Below are 19,119 nucleotides of genomic sequence, written 5' to 3' on the forward strand. Positions count from 1 at the left end.
CAGAGGAGAGAGGAGTGAGGATCCGAGGAAAGAGAGTAGATGACCTGGATATCATCGGCGTACGAGTAAATAGTGAGCCCAGCTTGCTCCGCAATAGTAGCCAAAGGTCTGACATACAAATTGAAGAGCAAAGGGCTCAAGATGGAACCCTGCGGAACACCGTACGCCGATGTAAAGGTTGGGAAGCAGATGAGGAAGAGAAGACTTGGAAGGTGCGGTCCGATAGAAAGCTAACAAACCAGTTGAGGGCAGTGCCGGTGATGCCAGATGATCTAAGAGCATTGATAAGAATGGGGTGGGAAACCGTATCAAATGCGGCACTCAAATCAAGCAGAATGAGTGCCACGGTTTCCCCCCTGTCTACTCGGCATCAAATGTTTTCAGAGACCCCCAGCAGAGTAGATTCTGTTGAGAAACCAGATCTAAAACCGGATTGTGATGGATGTAAAATACCCCTCGATTCAACATGGGTTGAAAGTTGAGAGTTGATGTGTTTTTCCATGATTTTTGGAAAAAACGGAAGAAGTGAAATTGGACGGAAGTTAGATGGAATGCTAGGGTCGGCATTAGCCTTTTTTAGCAAAGGCACTATCATCGCATGTTTCCATGCGGAGGGTACTGTGGCTTCTCTAAGGGAGGAGTTTAGAAGATCCATAATGAGTTCGAGGGAAGAATTGTCCAACATTTTTAATATTTGGGGGGGGGAAGAGGATCCAGTGGGTTTATGTGGCATTACAAGGCGATCAGGGAGTTGATTACAATCCCATTACAAAGCTTGCGTCAGAAATGGGAGGATGAGAGCAGGAAAGTACTGAACGACAAGGAATGAGAAACGGCTTTAGAATACCCCAAAAAGGTTTCAAGAAACGCACGTTTCAAAAACATCCAAATCAATATTCTACATCGCGCATACTTAACGCTGCATCGGCTTCACCATTTTTTCTCAGATACACAATTTGCCTGCCCCAGGTGTCACACGCTTGAGGAGAACTTCAAACACATGTTTTGGGACTGTCCCATAATCCAATCTTTCTAGAGTAGGGTCCATCAGTTACTGGAAGCGACAGTTCGCCTCATGAATATTGACACATGGAAGGCATGTGCCCTGTGGGTCTTCCGCAGGCGGAAGACGGAAAAGGAGCGGTGCAGATTTGCGTCCCTGGTCATTCTCCTAGCAAAGCGGGGCATAGTCATGCACTGGAGGGCACCAGCAGGCCCCCCGGAAGCTGCCTGCATAGGCGCCGTTAAAAAATGGGGGGCGGCGGAAGAAGAAGCGATAAGGGAGGAGGAAGTGAAGGGGGTCCGTAAACATCCCATCTCCATGGAATGGGCACAACTCATGTTCCAATTTGCACAGGAAACTACGCAGGATGGCTCCCCTGGAACTACTCAGTCCCAATCCCTAACCCCACCCCTGTCCCCATTGGCACAAGGCAACACTGACACGTCCTAGCCGGAGGGGGAGGAGGACCGACCATATACTATGATCTCCCCAGACTGGCGCCCTGCCTCAGCAGAGGAGAGGCGGCGTCCCTAGGACAATTCACACCCTGATCAGCTGCAGTCACAGATACCATACACTCCTAATGCAACCAACTAAGTGATAGAGGACTTCGACAACACAAAGCGCAGACCCCCTGACCCACCTTCCACCCCCCTTTTGTTTCCCCCTAGTTAATTGTTATATGTTTATCCCCCTGTCACATCCGACAGGGGCTCATGAGGAGTGGGAACTAAAGCAGGGGCATATAATGCAGTAGTATGCAGTGGTAGAGTAGGGGACTAGAATTTCTCTTGTATCCTTGCGGAAACCCACACATGTAGACATTGGTCAGCCCAGTTGAACACCCACATGTCCGCTGGAGTTGCAGTATCCATGGAATTCTGTCATCTTGTGTTGGAGCTCCAGGCTATATGGTAGGATGAATATGTTGCACATGTTGACATGGGCTGATAACTGGTTTAACGTTGTTTTTCATGCATTAATGCAGACTGTATACCAATGTACCACAAAATCCCCAAAACTCCCAATAAAAGAAATGTAAACAAAAACAAAAATCTAACCAGCTATTGCATCAACACCTGGTTGACTGATTTGACCTCTCTCCAAGAATTGGGTAAGAAGGCAGACAAATGGGTCAGAACCAGGGTGAAGCAGAAGGTACAGAACCAAGGTGGTGATCAGAAGAAGCAAGACCGAAAGGGTGGGGAGAAAGCAAAAGACCAGAAGTCTTCTCTAGGTCCCCAAAAAGCTTCTAATGGTGGGGGTTCCCAACAATCTAAAAAGAAAGAAGGCCCAAAGAATCCCTGGTGCAAAGTATGTAAGAGTAATACTCATAAACAACTCCAACCACTATTGCTCCTAAGGCAACTGTTCCCCTCAGTTCAGCTCCAATGGGTGTTTCTCACCAGAAGGGTGTAGTAGGGTTACTGAGATGGATTCTGGCCTAGTCAGAATACCAACTCAAGCTGTTTTGATCTGTGATGGGGACATAATCATGTCCTCTACTGTGAGTCCCAATTACTTGGGCAAGTACAGACAAACTCCTTTAATTAATGATAAAGTGTCTCAGGCCTCCAGGGACACATGTGCAAATGTCACAATGGTGACACCCAGCTTTGTGAACTCTGGACAGATCATACTAGGTGAAAATTACCTAGTGACCAATGCTAGCAATGTCACTACCACACACAGTATGGCAGTTGTTAATTTCTCCTGGGGAGGGGTAACTGGCCTCAAGAAGGTTGTTGTTAGCTCAGACCTCCCTGTAGAATGTTTGCTTGGCAATGACCTAGAGACTTCAGCCTGGTCTGAAGTGGAGTAAAGGACCCATGCAGAAATGTTAGGAATCTCAGCACATGTCCTTGCTGTGACTAGGTCACAGGTCACAAATTGCAACACTGAACAGGCACTGGATTCTGGAATAATGGACCAGTTGCCTACCAGGAGAAGAAGCAGTAGGGTTAAGGCAGTGGCTTCCTCCCTGCCTCATGAAGAGGATCATCCTTCTGAGGAAGCGGATTGTGAGACCCAGGAAGGAACTGTCCTAGAAGAACCTGAGCCTGATCAGGTTGAGTTTCTTGGGACAGGGGGACCCTCCAGGGCAGATCTGAGGCAGGCGCAGTTGGACTGCCCTTCTCTTGAACCCCTCAGACAGCAAGCTGTTGCCGAGGCTGCAGGGAATGCTAGTGGGACCCATAAGGTTTACTGGGATGAAGGGCTCCTGTATTCAGAGGCTAGAAACCCCAAGCCTGGTGCTTCCAGGAGGTTGGTCATACCTTTGGCATTCAGGGGCTTCCTTTTAACACTAGCCCATGATATTCCACTTGCAGGACATCTTGGCCAGAACAAGACTTGGGACAGGCTTGTCCCTCGCTTTCACTGGCCTCACATGTCAGAAGACACCAAGGAGTTTTGTCGCTCCTGTGTCACCTGCCAAGCCAGTGGCAAATCAGGTGTCACTACAAAGGACCCCCCTTATACCACTACCTGTGGTGGGGGTTCCCTTTGAATGTGTAGGGATTGACATTGTTGGACCAATGGATCCCTAAACAGCCTCTGGGCACAGATTTATTCTGGTGGTAGTGGATCATGCCACCAGATACCCAGAAGCTATTCACCTTAGGACCACAACAGCACCTGTTGTGGCAAGAGCCCTCCTGGGAGTTTGCTCAAGAGTGGGTTTCCCTAAGGAGGTTGTCTCAGACAGAGGTGTAAACTTCATGTCTGGATACCTGACTGCAATCTGAAAGGAGTGTGGAGTGAACTACAAGTTCACCATACCCTATCACCCACAATGCAATGGTCTAGTTGAAAAATACAACAAGACCTTAAAGGGCATGATTAAGGGTCTCCCTGAAAAGCGCAGGCGGAGATGGGACATCCTGCTGCCCTGCCTGTTTGCTTATAGAGACGTCCCACAGAAGGGGGTTGGCTGCAGCCCTTTTGAACGTTTGTTTGGACATCTTGTAAGAGGACCCATTTGTCTGGTGAAGGAAGTATGGGAGTTACCTCTCAAACTTTCTAAGCAAGACACTGTGGACTGTGTACTTGGTCTCCGCTCCTGGATGGCAGAGTACATGAAAAAGGCATCCAAAAACCTTGAGGCAAGTCAGGAATTGCAAAAGACCTGGCATAACGAAAAGGCTGTGCTGACTGTTTACCAGCCAGGACAGAAAGTGTGGGTGTTGGAGCCTGTGGCCCCAGCAGCTCTCCAAGCCAAGTGGAGTGGACCCCACACTATTGTTGAGCAGAAGGGAGAGGTAACCTATTTGGTAGATCTTGGAACTCGCAGGAGCCCCCACAGGATGCTTTATGTCAACAGACTGAAACCATATGTTTACAGGGCAGACATGGGCTTGCTCATGGCTACTGATGAAAGACAGGAGGAAGAGAGTGACCATCTCCCAGACCTGCTCTCTCAGAACCCTGATGATGGTTCACTTGATGGTGTAGCCTTGGCAGGCAGCCTCACTGACCAACAGCAGCAGAACTGCAGACAAGTTCTGCAGGCCTACAGACATACGTTTTCTCTGACTCCAAGTCAGACTACCTGGTGCACTCACGAAGTGGACACTGGGGACACTCTGCCTGTTAAAAGTAAGATTTACAGGCAACCTGGTCATGCCAGGGACTGTATCAGGACAGAGGACCAAAAGATGTTGGAATTGGGAGTCATTAAACCTTGAGAGTCCCCTTGGGCCATTCCAGTAGTCCTTGTGCCTAAACCTCACATCCAGGATGGTAAGAGAGAGATGAGGTTTTGCGTGGACTACAGATGTCTCAATGCTGTCACTAGGATAGATGCCCATCCAATACCCAGGGCAGATGAGCTCATTTGACCTGACAGCTGGCTACTGGCAGATCAGACTAGCTGATGATGCAAAGCCAAAGACAGCATTTTAAACCCCTGGTGGACATTATCAGTTTGTGATAATGCTCTTTGGTCTGAAAAATGCACCTGCCACATTTCAAAGGTTGGTGAACCAAGTCCTCTCAGGCCTGGATGACTACTGTGCAGCTTATCTAGATGATATTGTCGTCTTTTTTTTTTAAAATTTGTTTTTATTGTTGCAGAGACAAAGAGAATATGTATCATCATACTTTCACTGCGCGGCATCAACATTCTGCCGTCGGCAGCCACTTATGCAACTTTTCAACTTAACATTTTTCTTTTGCACAACTTAACCACAAACCGGGTCTCGACATCTTCTAGTTTGCATAATATTACATAGTATTTTGCGAGAGTATAGGTTTCCCGAGGCATTGAGCATGCTACTTCTCCAGACTGTAATCATCATCATTTCTATTCGCCGGGCTCAAACATCCCGCCTCATCCTATGTCCCTAACCCAATCCCCATTCCTCCCTCTCACGCTGACCCCTCCTCTTCCCCTTCACTATCAGTCTCTTCACCCTCGGGTAGTGGCTCACAGATCTCACCCCTATAAACATTCCACGGTGACCATATTTTATTCCATTTTCGTGGGTTGAGTCTCTGTTGGTAGACTGCCCTTTCAGTAATCATTAGCATATCCATGTTTCTACTCCATTGAGTCAGGGTCGGGTAGTGTTTGCCCCCCAGTTCAGTGCTATGTCACGTTTTGCCAACATCATCCCAATAATTACCCATCCCTTCCCATGCTGTGTAAGGTCTGTCGGGTTCCATACATTCAGTAGGCAGACTCTGGGTTCAGGGGTCAATGAGGTGTGCAAGGTCTGACCCATCGTGCGTGTAACCCTCCTCCAGTAATCTTGGATATATGGGCAGTCCCACAACGTATGGAACAGCGTACCCTCCTCCCCACAGTTTCTCAGACAGTATGGGTGATCAGCCCTCTGGATTCTGTGTAGTGTCGTGCGGGTGTAGTAGACCCTATGTAGGATTTTAAATTGTACTAGTCGAAAGCGTGTAGATATACCCGCTTCCTTGGGTGATGCCAATGCTGCATTCCAGTCCGCCTCATCCAATTCCCCAACCTCGTCCTCCCAACGTTCTTTCAGTTTTACTAGTGGGTCTGGCAAGTTATTGAGCAGCTTGCGGTAAGTAAGTGAGGTAGCACTTGCTTCCATGTAGTCAGTTAGTATCCGGTCCTCTAACGGAGCCGATTCTGGGACCGCGGTGCCTGGCTCCAACACAGACAGGAGTGCATGTCTGATTTGTATATATCTATATGTTTCAGTTACCGCCATCTCGTATTGTTCCCTCAGGACCGCGAATGAGATCACCCCATCCCTTGTCCACATGTCCCCCACTGTGGAGATCCCAATGTCGTCCCACTGGTCAAACCCCTTACTACGTCGTAAGTTACCTAGGCTCTTGGCATCCCATAGCGGTGTTAGCTTGGTGATCACTCCCTCCCATCCCAGTCGCCTTTGAGCTTTATGCCACAGAGCCACCGTGTGTTTGGTCGGGCCTATCAATTTTGTTAACAAACTTTTATTATATAGCGGGGCTAGTAGGGTGTTTAGGCCCAGTTGCCTCCTGTCAGCCATGTACGCGGGATCATTCTGTGCTGCATGTATCCACTGGTTAATCACCTTAAGGTGCGCTGCCCAGTAGTATAATTCAAGGTGTGGGAGCGCTATCCCCCCGCTGTACCAGTCCCTCACCATTTTCACATGCGCGACCCTAGCCGGTTTATCTCCCCATAGTAGGCCTGATACTTGTGCCGATACCTGTCTGAAAAATGATGGTGGAACGATTGCCGGCGTGTTTTCTAGGACATACAAGAAGCGTGGCAGTGCCATCATTTTGAAAAGCGCCGCCCTACCTAGCAACGTCAATGGGAGGGACTTCCAGTGTCGCACGTCCGCCTTGAACCTATCCAGCAGTGGCTTAAGGTTCAGGTCTAGGAAGGTCGCATGTTCCCGGGTGATGTGGATCCCCAGGTATTTGAAGGAGAGGGATTCTATCAGCAACGGGCAGTCTGCAGTTAGGGGCGGTGGGGTGCCATTTAGCATGTAGAGTACTGATTTCGACCAATTAATTTTATACCCCGACGTCGTGCCAAGTCTCTCGCATAAGGCCAACAGGACCGGTACCCCATGCTCGAGGTCCGTGAGGTACACTAACATGTCGTCGGCGTACAGGGAGACCCTGTCTTCCCAGTCGCCTCCCCACTGAATGCCCTTCAGCAGCCGTGTGGTCCTGATGACTGTCGCCAAGGGTTCCAAAACTAGGGCGAATAGCAACGGCGAGAGTGGGCACCCTTGCCTCGTGCCTCTCGCTAGCGGGAACTCCCTCGAGATGTGGCCATTGGCCGTCACACGTGCTACGGGTTTAGTGTACAGTAGCCTGACCCACGATATGAATTTCGTGCCAATACCCATGTGTGCCAGGACCGCAAGGAGATAGTTCCACTCCACCATGTCGAACGCCATCCTGGCATCCAAGGAGAGCACCGCTGCTTGTTCCTTCAGTAGTGGAGCGCGTGCCATTACGCCGTGAAGCCGGCGAAGGTTCATCGCTGTACTCCGGTGTGGCATAAACCCCGACTGGTCCGGGTGTATCAGGTGCGCCAGCTGTGGCAGCAATCTAGTGGCCAACAGTTTCGCCAGAATCTTACTCTCTGCGTTAAGGAGGGAAATCGGGCGGTATGATCCGCAGTCTTCCGGGGGTTTACCGGGTTTTGGTATTGCTATTATTGTGGCTGTACGCTGATCGGGTGGCAGTTGCCCTTCCCCCAGACACTCTTTGTACATTTGGAGTAGGGGCGTAGACAGTGTCTCCGCCATGGTCTTGTACCACTCAATCGGCACCCCATTGGGGCCGAGCGCCTTCCCTGGGTGTAACGCCGCTATAGCTGCCTGTATCTCCTCGGTTGTCAGGTCCGAGTCCAGCTCGTCTCGTTTATCCTGTGGCAGAGTATTGGTAGGTACGCCTTCTAGAGACCTCACTGCCATTTCCCAGGTAACCACGAAGTCAGGGGAGTACACAGATTGGAAATAATCCGCCAGTACCTCCACTATCCTTGACGGGCTGGTCTGCACCACCCCGTCTGGGTCCCTCAACTGCAGAATGGCCCTCTGCCCTCCCCTTTTCTTTTCTAGCCAGGCCAGCAGTTTTCCCGCCTTGTCGCCCACATCGTACACCCTGTTCGTCGTCGCTGCCATTGTGTCTACTGCCCTGCGGCGCTCATGGTCTGCGTGACGCTGCTGACACAGCCGAAGCACGTGTTTCGTGTGCCCGGTCGGGTCTCTCTCATGATCTTGTGTGGCCTTTTCCAGTCGGTCCTCCAAGTCTAGCAGTGTCTGACGCTTTGTGCGTTTATGGTGTGTTATAGCGGAAACGGCCTGCCCTCGCAGAACTGTCTTGTAAGCTTCCCACAAGGTTGTATGGGAGCGCACTGACCCAGTATTCTCGGCAAAGTAGGACCTAGTGCCCCTTTTTAGTGTTTTGGTCACTGATGGTTCATGAAGGTAGCATGGGTAGATAGGGTAGATGCGTTTGCGTGCACGTTCATGACTGGAAAGAGACAGTGTCAGTGGGGAGTGATCTGAGATCCCTCGTGGACGGATTTGGACTTCGGCTACAGTGAGGAGGCCCCCCCCCAGTGTGAGGAAGTAGTCAATTCTTGATAGGCTGTCATGAACCGCAGAATAGTATGTGTACTGACGTTCACCTGGGTGGGACTGCCTCCATACATCCACCAACCCCTGTGCTTCCATGAATTCGTGCAGTCGGGAGGGTCCCGGTGTTTGTGTGCGCACCGGGAAGCGGTCCATCGTGTTATGTGCCACGGCATTGAAGTCGCCCCCTACAATGAGGTCCCCTTCCGGCAGTTCCAGTAAAAAGTTCCCCAACTCTGGGAGAGCAGTGTTATCCAGTGCCGGCGGGACATATACTGACACCACGTTGAGCAGTCTCCCCTCCCACCGCCCATGGATCGCAGCAAAGCGACCCTGTGTATCGATTTTAGTGGATTGGACTATGAATTTTGATGTTCGGTGCATTAAGATCCCTGTGCCACGGGAACCTTTGGTAAATTCAGAGTGCAAAACCATGCTGTACCCCTTTCTATCCAGGGCCCGTGTCGCTGTGCCCGTTAGATGGGTTTCCTGCAATAATACCAGAGCAGGATTCAGTCTCTTTATGCCCTGTACCACTAGCCCTCTCTTTATTTTGTCTCCCAGGCCCCTCACATTCCAGGACATAATGTTCAGCGGGATTGCCTGCCCCATAATATCACCTCCATCCACCATGTTTGGACAGGTAGTGAATCTTCACGCCGTGCCATGGTACCTGTACTCTACGCGCTTGCGCCCTGCCTGTTGTGTCCTGACCCTGAAAACAAACCAAAACCACAACTTCTACCCTTACCCCAACTCCCCCCCTCCCTGCCCCCCTGCTCAACGGACTATAAACCGCCCGCCCCCCCAACTTAGCAGAGTGCCTGATCCCCCCCCAAAACATAGTACTTGCTCGCTGGGGCGAAGGACTCTCCGCAGTCGGCGGCCTCCTCCTTGTTCGCGGAGGCCCTCAGCCCAGTGTCCTTGGCGGCATTCTCGGTCCGCGGTGATCACAGTTCAAGTGGTCAGGTTCCGGGGCTTACTGCTCTCCTTCGTCGCCCCCCTCCTGAATACCGCTCAGAGGCGATAGTGGCTCTACTTCTTCCCCGGTCGACTGCGGGCCCCGCTGTGACCCACCAGTACGATTTTTGGAATGTCTGTTGGAGCGACGAGGGAGACCCGCCGTCCGCCAGCCCTCCAGCCAGTCCTGTGCAGCCTCCGGGGTTTCGAAAAACCAAGTCTTATTGTCGTCCACCACCCGAAGTTTGGCCGGGAAGAGCATTGAATAAGGGATCTCCCTGGCACGTAGTTCTTTTTTGACCTCGAAGAATGTTCTCCTCCTCCTCGCGACCTCCGCCGTGTAATCCGGAAAAAAGGCGATCGTTGCGTTTTGAATCTTGATGGGGGGTGAGGTCCTCGCCGCCTGTAGAATGACATCACAATCCCTAAAATTAAAGAGCCGTGCTATAATCGGCCTGGGGTTGGCTCCCGTTAGACGGCGTCCACCAGGGACCCTATGGGCTCTCTCCACAGTGAAGAAGTTTGAGAGTCCCTTAGGTTGTAGGTGCTGCTTGATTAAGTTCTCCACATATAAATCCATTGTCCTTGTGTCCTCTGATTCTGGCACACCTATTATACGGACGTTGTTCCGCCTCGAGCGCCCTTCCTGGTCATCGAGCTTATCTCTCAGTTCCTTATTCTCCTTTGAGATACGTTCCATATTAATCTGTAGCTCTGATACATCCTCCACCAAGGCTTTCGTCACAATTTCCATATTATTCACCTTCTCTGTCATCTTGTGGAAATCCGCCCGAATCAGTGTGATTTCGGCTGAGATGGACCCCACCGTCGCTTGCACCTGAGTGAGGGCTCGCATGACGTCATCCAGGGTAGCCTTTTTGCCTCCCGTCGCCTCCACTGACTTGCCCATCTGTGATCTGGCGTCCGGTGGGGGGGTGCCTGGTTTCTCATATGCGAAGCGGTCAAGGCGTGACTGCGTCGCGTTGTTTTTCTGCCCCTTGCCGGCCATCTTGGTCGTGGACCCGATTACGTCGAGACCGGTTTGCTGACACCCGGTCCTTTACACTCCTCTGGGGCAACCCGCCTCTCGGATATAGCCGGGTCACAGTCCACCCTCTGCCACGGCTCCTGGCGCCCCGGCCTGGTATCTCCCGGCTCGCCGTAGGCCCTATGACGTGTCGGTGTGTGCTCTCCCCGGTCAGCTATACGTGAGGCCGATGTATGGTGAGTTACCCCACCGAGTGGTGGGGGACGAGTGTCTGGCTGTGGGTGCGCTCCTGCTGTGCCCCCTCAATGTCCGTTTCTTTAGGTCTCTGCCTCACCCCCCCACCTCCTCCGCGGGGTGATCGTCTCTCCTCGGTATCTCTGCCAGTGTCTGGGGATAAGAGTCCACGTGGGCTACTCGGTATGGCTTCGAGACCTTTGTGCCCACCTGCGCCCGCCTCACTCACAGTGCGCCTTCACTCGGCGAGCTCCTGCTCCAGACCGGCTAGTCACTGGGTCCCTGCCGGGTCCTCAAGATGGCGGGCCCTGTTACGAATTCCGCCGCTCCGGGCGCCTCCGCCCGTCTCCTCCGGTCGTCTGGACCGCTCCCCGCCACTCAGCGCGGGGGCGCCCGGGGTCGCGCTCGGGGCTCCCGATGCCTGTGAAGTGCAGCAGGACGTCGGAGGGTCCCCTTTCCGATGTCGTCGAGGGCGGTCGTTCCCGGCGGCTCTCTGCCCTGGTCGGCTCACTTCCTGTCGGCTCACCAGTCCAGGCTCAGGATCTCTTCAGGGGCCCACTCCGGGTCTACACGAACTCGTCTCCCCGGTCTCGGATTGTCTTCCCGCTTTGCCGTACCTCTGCCGCCCGGTCCTGGGCATCAGTACCGTCCCGCATGGGACATAAATGTTGCAGATCACTGGTCGGATTTCCTCGGAGGCCGCCTCAGCCGCGGAGCAATAAAAAGGAATAAAAAGGATTCAGGCTCAAGATTTCTGCAGGCACGTTATCAGGCTCGACAGCAAGTTTTAGTTTCATGGACACAATTACTTCAATAAATACACGAGAATACATAAAGGTAAACATAATCATAATGAAGTGCTGTGAGACAAGACCTTTACAATCTAATCTGAGTCTTGCTTATTAAGAGAAGTAAGCTAAGCAACCCGCGATGTTGCTGGCAACATGAATTCCTAAGAGGCAGTGCTGGAACATGCACTCCAACTCACCATAAAACATGAAAACTGGGCATACCCAACCACACATAACTCATTAATTTTTTGCGAATTACTCCTTAAAAAATTATCTTTTTTTCCTTTCACTGTGCTTCTACATATAGATCTCAACAGTTTCAAAACAGAGAGTTTGTGGGCACGATGATTTTAAAGTACATCTGATTTCAAGATCTTCGATTTCCCATTGAAGCACCCCTTCCGATAGGTCTACCGACCAAACAACAGAAAGGACTTTTACCTGAATGAACAGAGGTTGCAATGCTTGCGGTAATATACACTATATGTTCGATAACATATAATCAGAGAAACAAATTCGAAGAATACCAGGGAAGACACTGGCTTGAACTTCTGCCAACAAATCAAGAGACACAGAAGTTAAGAAAGAACAGAGCCAATGTGTGTAGCTTAGCAAGAGAGGAAATGGAGGATGGGGGGGGGGGGGTACCTTCTTGAGGGTGACTACAGAAGAAACTATGAGGATAGTCAATTGGAAGTAGTCACAGCTTAGGGTAGACATATTTAGACATATCAAGCTAGTAGAGAAATAAAGGTTAAACACATTACCGAACAACAAAAATTAATTGAATTTGGACTATGGAACTATCCAAACCTTAACCACATCCGCGCTCAGAGAATTCTCCTCCTGTGCTCAGATTTACAAAATCCCATGTTTCATGACGAGCTGGGCTCGGCATCAGCGTGCGAGGAGGCTACGCCATGACGAGCCCAGCTCGTCATGAGCCTGGAAGGGGTTAAGCTTACTTCACAAAGCATCATCAAAATGAGCTAGGTGTATTTGTAAACAGATCATTCACGAGAATACCAATCAAGACTGGAGAGGAGAATCTGAATTTACTTAGTCTTTATCCAAAAAGCAAACTTGATAAGCCACGCAAGCAGAATCATAGCAAATGTAAGCATTAACATAACAGATAAGAAAATATATAGTTCCCTTGTTTCAACTCAGTCTTGTCCAATCATAATCATTGTTAGATTTAAGAGTGATTTTAAATACTTTGTTGAGGGTAAAGAAAGCAGCCCACCAGACAGCCTGCCACTATTTAAATCTGCAGCATGTTTCACCGCCACAGCAAAGCCATCAACTTAAGGGAAAACTGATAGCCAGGACTTCTGAAAAAGCATAACAGCTAATGGATCACCAAAATTGTCAATATTTATCTTTCAAAGCTCTACACCCACTGATGTTGCAAAATCGAAGTTGATGGCAACTCAGGATCCTTCCGCCTCTAAAAACGGATCATAAAGTCTTCAAATCGTAGCTAATATTTAACGAAGAGAGAGCTATCACATCATAAAAAAGTGGTCAATATCCTTTTAAGGTAAGGCGGATTTTCACGAATGTTCCTTCCACAAATCACTTGGGGAAAAGTAAACTTGGCGCTGCCTACTAACTACCAGGAAAAGATAAAACTTGGGCAGATGTCATCAAATGTGTTTTCGCGTTTTTATTTTTAAATTACTTAAGAGTGTTATTCTTTATTGTCTGAGACCCTGATTGCCAGTGTCTAAATAAGAAGCAATCTCCTGTAACGGTGGCCCCGTCTTACAAAAAACATTGGTCTATGTGACACGTAAGCCTGCTTTGGCTGCCATGCACTTCAAGATTCAGCACCCAAGGACTAAGCAAATGCACTATCCGCTTCAGGATAATTTGGAGCAAGGCTCTAATATCGGAGGAGCAATACTTATTTTATTTAGTAAATGAAAATCTGATTGAATACCCCCAATACCTAAAGCCTGAGATGCCTGGTTATGGTTCACAGAGATTAGCACAGCTAACCAGACCTGGAGGGTCTTTTGCATTAACAATACATCCAATTTCGAATGCTGATGAGAGAGGCTAAGCTAGAAGACCACACCCTCCTCCAAAAGGCCATCACTAAATGACAAGTCTGTTCCAATTAGGATTCCCTTAAATTGTTAATCTACCACTCCAAATGCTCAATAATCAGACAAAGAGAAGATTGAAAGTAGCCGAGCTCTGCCTCTTTGAGGAGAGAAAGGTGAAATCAACAAGTCATCAAGCAACTGATTGATGTGTTCGACACATAACTCCACCTCAGAAAAGACTAGAAGTCACTTCTTTTTTAAAATGACCCATCAATGTAAGCTCCTGATCAAGAAAAGCCTTGATTGAGTCTGAAATGGGGATATGTGCCTTAACAGGATTGGTTTGAATGGTTGGGAGCAATAAATTAGATTTAAACCAAAAAGAGGGCACTGTTCCTATGGCGAGGAGCAAAAAGTCACCTATACGCCTTAAAAAGAGGAAAAAGATGCAGGACCCTAGGTTGTAATGGACCCACTGTAGAGAGGAAGAACACGTCTTGCCTCCTATTGCCCTCACACACCACGTAAGGTGTCATGCCTCATCATCGGGTGTTGTCCTCGTAGGGCCGGCGCTGCAATTCCCTACGGGTACCCCGAAGGGTCACCTTGGCAGAGATCTTTTAATTTTGCCGGATGATGCATGCAGGCGTGTGGAGAGTGGGTGCAATGTGGGAAATGAAAGTGCGTGCATAATTATTAAAACTGACAGGGGAATCTCAAAAAAGAGATTGGATTTAGCGACACCCTTGCCAGAGTAAAACCCATAAAATGGTGTAGTCTCAATGGCACACTGTACCCAGGTGTAAGGTCAACATGTTTCGAGCATTTGTCGCCAAAACGGTCAAGTGTACTTCTTCAGGACAAGAATAGTAAAAGGTGAAGTGCACGTGACAGTGATTGTTAAAACATTGATACCCACAATAATTGTCAGGGCGGGCCGTTAAGCTGCTCCTGAAGGAACCTAGGAAAGAAAAACACAAACAACCAGAGAATGTTCATTAGACTGGCTTAATACAACGTAGTGTGCCACCTACGTGTGCACATTAAACTATCACAAGAAAAAGAAAGATTAGAGACAATTAACATATTATGGTCTCCTAAAGTTATTAGAAGTCAATTGTTTTTCAGAGGAACAATCTCATGCCCGAGTGCATTAGAGATTGGCTTTACCTCCAATTCTCTTCAGTAGTATGTCAACTGAGAAACAAGCAGTGCAGTGCTCTTGACCCTGGCGCGTTGTCTAGTTGGCATGTCAGTAATGTGCTTTCACTGCTGATGCTCTATGTTAATTTGTAGAGGAGTAGGTGGGAGAGGGGAGGGCCCAGGTGAATAGAGCAACCCCAACCACCAAAATGGCACAGATGCAATACCACTCAACCACCACTGGCTTCCAAAAGTGCAAATGCAGCAGTAGGTAAACTACAAACACAGTATATAAATTGCTACTTTCTCTATGAAGTCATGAGAGAAGGAGGAAGGACAGCATACTAATTAAATGTTACCACCTTGAAATGCTGGAAGTGGATGCAGAGGCAGCTGGCATTGTGCTATCCTCTATTGGGAATTTTATTGTACAGTCCCCTACTGGGGTTAACTATGGTGCATTTATGGGGGATAGGAACAATTTCTGAGAAAAAGGAACTGTGAAATGTAGTTGATGAAATAGGGAGAGTAATCATTCCAACCTGAGATACTAAAAATAGGTCTGCCGATTTTGGTAAGTTTGCACTTGAAGAACTCAAGGGCTTTCCACTGTTGCTTAGATATGCAAGAATAACAATTTATATTTCATAAATGTGCAGCTGTTTATACAGCACTTGATACAAAGTTTTTTTTCTTTAGTGGTAGCTCATTTTGTCATCCATTTTTACAGATAGAATCCATACGGAGGAAAGGGGTAATGATATATTTGGCAATATAACCTCTAAAGAAGCTACTGCCGGACTTAACACGCGACCCATTAATAAAAGTCCTGCAAGCAAAACTTCATCCTACAATAACATACGGTAGCTCAGCAATGAAGGGCAAAGACGCAAAAGCTGTAGAAAATACAATAACTAACGCATATCGATCCATCTTTCACCTCCCAAGGTATGCTTCCCCGGCCCAAATACGGTTGGAGTTTGGGCTACAAAAACAATCAATCGAAAGAAGGGGGGCATACGTAAAATGCTGGCATAAACTCAAAGAAGCAGCAGAAGGATCCCTGAACAGCCATATATGGACATAGTTATACCGTCCTACAAAATCACCAGCCAGCGAGTACCTGCAGGACTCAATCAAACTGTTAGGACTGACAGACCTCTGGAGTATTACAGTGGCACACTCTGTATTTAAAAAAAATGTAACAAAGGTATCCCGACAACTGTCAGTTGCAGAAGATAAAAACTTGCTATCCAAACGATCTCACGGTTGGGTAGTAATGAACAGTATAAAGGTCTAAAACCGCAATCTTACTTGAAAATCGGAATAAAAACAACTACAAAGGAAAAATTCTTAAAACTCCGCTTGGGGATTGGTGCAATTAATCAGTTTCTTCCCCCTTGGGAGAGAAAAGGCGGTGATCAGCCTTGTCGCCTTTGCGCAATGGAGGACCTATTACATGTCATGTGCACTTGCAATAACCTAAGAGACATAAGAATAAGCCTTCTAAAACCTGTGTCCAACCAATATGGAGTTAGGACTCGTAGACAAGCGGCTCTGCTGTGTTTCAACCCAGAGAGAGTGCAGCTAAATTGTCGACTAACAAAGTTTTTCGACATAACAACTAAGCAACTGAAAGATTCACGTACGTTGCCCTTGGAACACTCAACAACAGAAGCTTTGCCAAATGGATAAACCCAGTAAACAGAACAACAGGGAGAAGAGTCACTAACGGAGCCAATGTCCTAAAAATCTCTACCTACTTTTGTTACACTTAAAATAGTAAAAAGTGGTAAAAAAGGCTTTCCACTGTGAATTAAATTATAAACTCTCCGTAGAGGTTCCTCTTAACGAAATGTCGCAAGCTGTCGATAGAAAACAAGAGTCAAGGCAATGACATTGAGGATTCTCCCTACACCGGCCATGACCCTTTTTACAACAACACTACGTCCCACTGGTAAAAGGACAAAAATGGCACTTTGAAGAAGTCAAATAACAGTGACATCCGCCCTCCTCCATCACTACTTTGCCTTTTTTAATGAGTAACTGAAATTAAATATGTGGACCATATAACAGTATTTTTAAGTAAACATGATCAGATGTTTTATAATATGTTTTAATGTATGCAACGGTTTTAATTAATCATGCATAATAAAGAAATTCATTCATTCATTCACTCCTCTAACTTCATCCATTTTTACTTGGGCTGCTATGTGGGTTGCATATGGGTAGTGTTAGTTCATGTGGTACATTGAGCAATCTGGTTTACGGTGAGTGTCATAATTTGTGTTGTATGGGTTAAAGCATTTTGGTCCAGCTTATTGATTGTTTGAAAAAACCTGCCATCTATAGGTCCCTTATAACTGTATGAGAATATAATGTTGGTACTTTTAGAGTGGTATGTTGTGGTCAAACAGAAAGCGGTAGGAACACACTGTTTCACCTCCGAGCACAGTTCTCCCCTTAGCATTATGGCAAATCCAGTTCATGGTACATGCTTACTTGAATATTTACTGGAATATTCCACCAAAGTTGGTGCAGATTAGTGCTGTAAATCTCTAGACACATGTTTCAAGATATCATCCTTCATCGGTAGAGATAAAAACAAATTTAATCTGGGGTTGCTGAGCAGGCTGTCACAATCCTTTCAGGTATCAGTACCTCTCACACACGCACAAGTTCATCAGCTCAATGGCTCAAGGGAGCCTTTTCAAACAGAAAGGGGTGGGAGCACACAAGAACACACCCACATTCACCTCGACCTCTCAACAGTTTACAATACCATGGACAATGACATACTGCTGACCAAACTTGGGAATTAGGGTGGAATCGCCAACTCGGTCTATTAATATATGTGGTCCTTCCTTTTCAAATGCAGCCAGCAATTATGGACTGGATCAATGAGAGCATCACCAAGAAAGGCGTCAAAAGGAGTTACCAAGTGGTCACCCGTCTGTAGAATGCTCTTCGACATCTACATGCACCTGGATAAAACAGAGATTATTTTGCCTGAATTGAGCCAAGATTGAAATTTTGATTTTGAGAGGGCAAGAATTCACCTTGCCACCTATTAAGGGGCCACCAATCACTAAGAAACACCAACCATCACAATTAAAGTTAAGAACCAGGGAGTCAAATTCGACTCTAAAATCTCCTTAATTAGCAAGGTCAACGCGGCTGTCAATCAATCAGATCTCCCTGCTCGAGATTGCTGCCTATGCCTCTAAACTGACCACCAGGTGGAGCTAAAAAAGAGCCTATTTGATGGCCACCAGGTGGCGCTAAAAAAAGCCTATTTTAAACAACTGTTACATTAGTTACAAAAGGCTACCTAAGGAGCTCATCAACAGGCTTCAAAGTGTCCCGATCCAATCAGCCATAGTGTGCCTTAACCTGCAACAGTGCAGCTATGGAAATGATGTACTGGAGACCAACGAATTCAAGAATGAACGCCCAGATGTCAAGTCTTTCCTGTCTATGCCCATCACTTCGATTATGGAACAATATCCACATTGATAGCAGAACTGCTCTAGTTCTCCTGCAATTCAGTTGAAATTGAAGACCAACTCCTTAAATTAACATAAGCTTGCTATGCAATAGAACTTACCGCTGGCTACTACCCCCCCCTTTCATAATGGTATGCCCTGGGGTCGGACCCATGTTCAGCTCTTCGCTTATTCCCAGCTAGGAATCTGAAACATCTACACCAGCTTCTAGTGGATGAAAATATGAAGTTATTTGCACCATATATAAGGCTTACTAGGGCAGAAGCACAGGAAACCAGTAGAACTTGCCCAACAGAAATCTGTACTCAGCTTAGCTATACCAACTAAGAAGTATCAGAGGAGGCGCATCAATATTCACCGCCAAGGACACTGGAGGGGAAGAGAGCACACACAAGTTGTTCCTCCAGTTCTAGGCTTCAGCAGCACAGTTAAATGCCTGGTCCCATGTGCGCGTGCGGCCACATGCAATGCCCAGTTCCATATGTCTTGCAGTAGAACCTACCAGAAGTGGCTGCTGCAGTCAGGACAAGAAGGTGTAGAACTGCAGTTTGGTGTCACGGTTAGTGGACAAAGGTGCTGCACTTTGCTGCCAGTCAGTCTGCAATGATGCCGTTGGCGACTTGAGCAGGGCTGCCTGGCAGAGGACGCCAGGATTAGTTCACGTGTGCTCTATTGTTTCAGCCACATAGCTGTGACCTGTCAGGAAACAAGAACAGTGTCACTGGTTATGCCAAAACACTGGAGGTTAACTTGTCCAATGTTCAGAACAGACGCACTCTCTTTCAGACACATCTACACTACCACACAGTAAATGAGTCACAGTTTCATGCCTCATCATAATCATAAGGCTGCGCTATGATCTTGAAAACAAC

At 47.9% G+C, this 19,119-nt stretch overlaps 1 protein-coding gene across 2 annotated transcripts in view; it reads right to left on the reverse strand.

Moving 5' to 3' along the window:
- Positions 1-19,119, reverse strand: part of ARB2A (ARB2 cotranscriptional regulator A) — a 1,549,567-nt gene that overhangs the window by 1,527,758 nt on the left and 2,690 nt on the right. For both annotated transcript variants that reach the window (XM_086960917.1, XM_086960918.1), the window contains exon 2: positions 18,750-18,943. The gene's annotated coding sequence lies outside the window, so the exon portion shown is untranslated. The remainder of the gene's footprint in view (positions 1-18,749; positions 18,944-19,119) is intronic.

This window comes from Lissotriton vulgaris, chromosome 3_1 (genome assembly GCF_964263255.1).
Source record: "Lissotriton vulgaris chromosome 3_1, aLisVul1.2, whole genome shotgun sequence".
Taxonomy (NCBI): Eukaryota; Metazoa; Chordata; class Amphibia; order Caudata; family Salamandridae; genus Lissotriton; species Lissotriton vulgaris.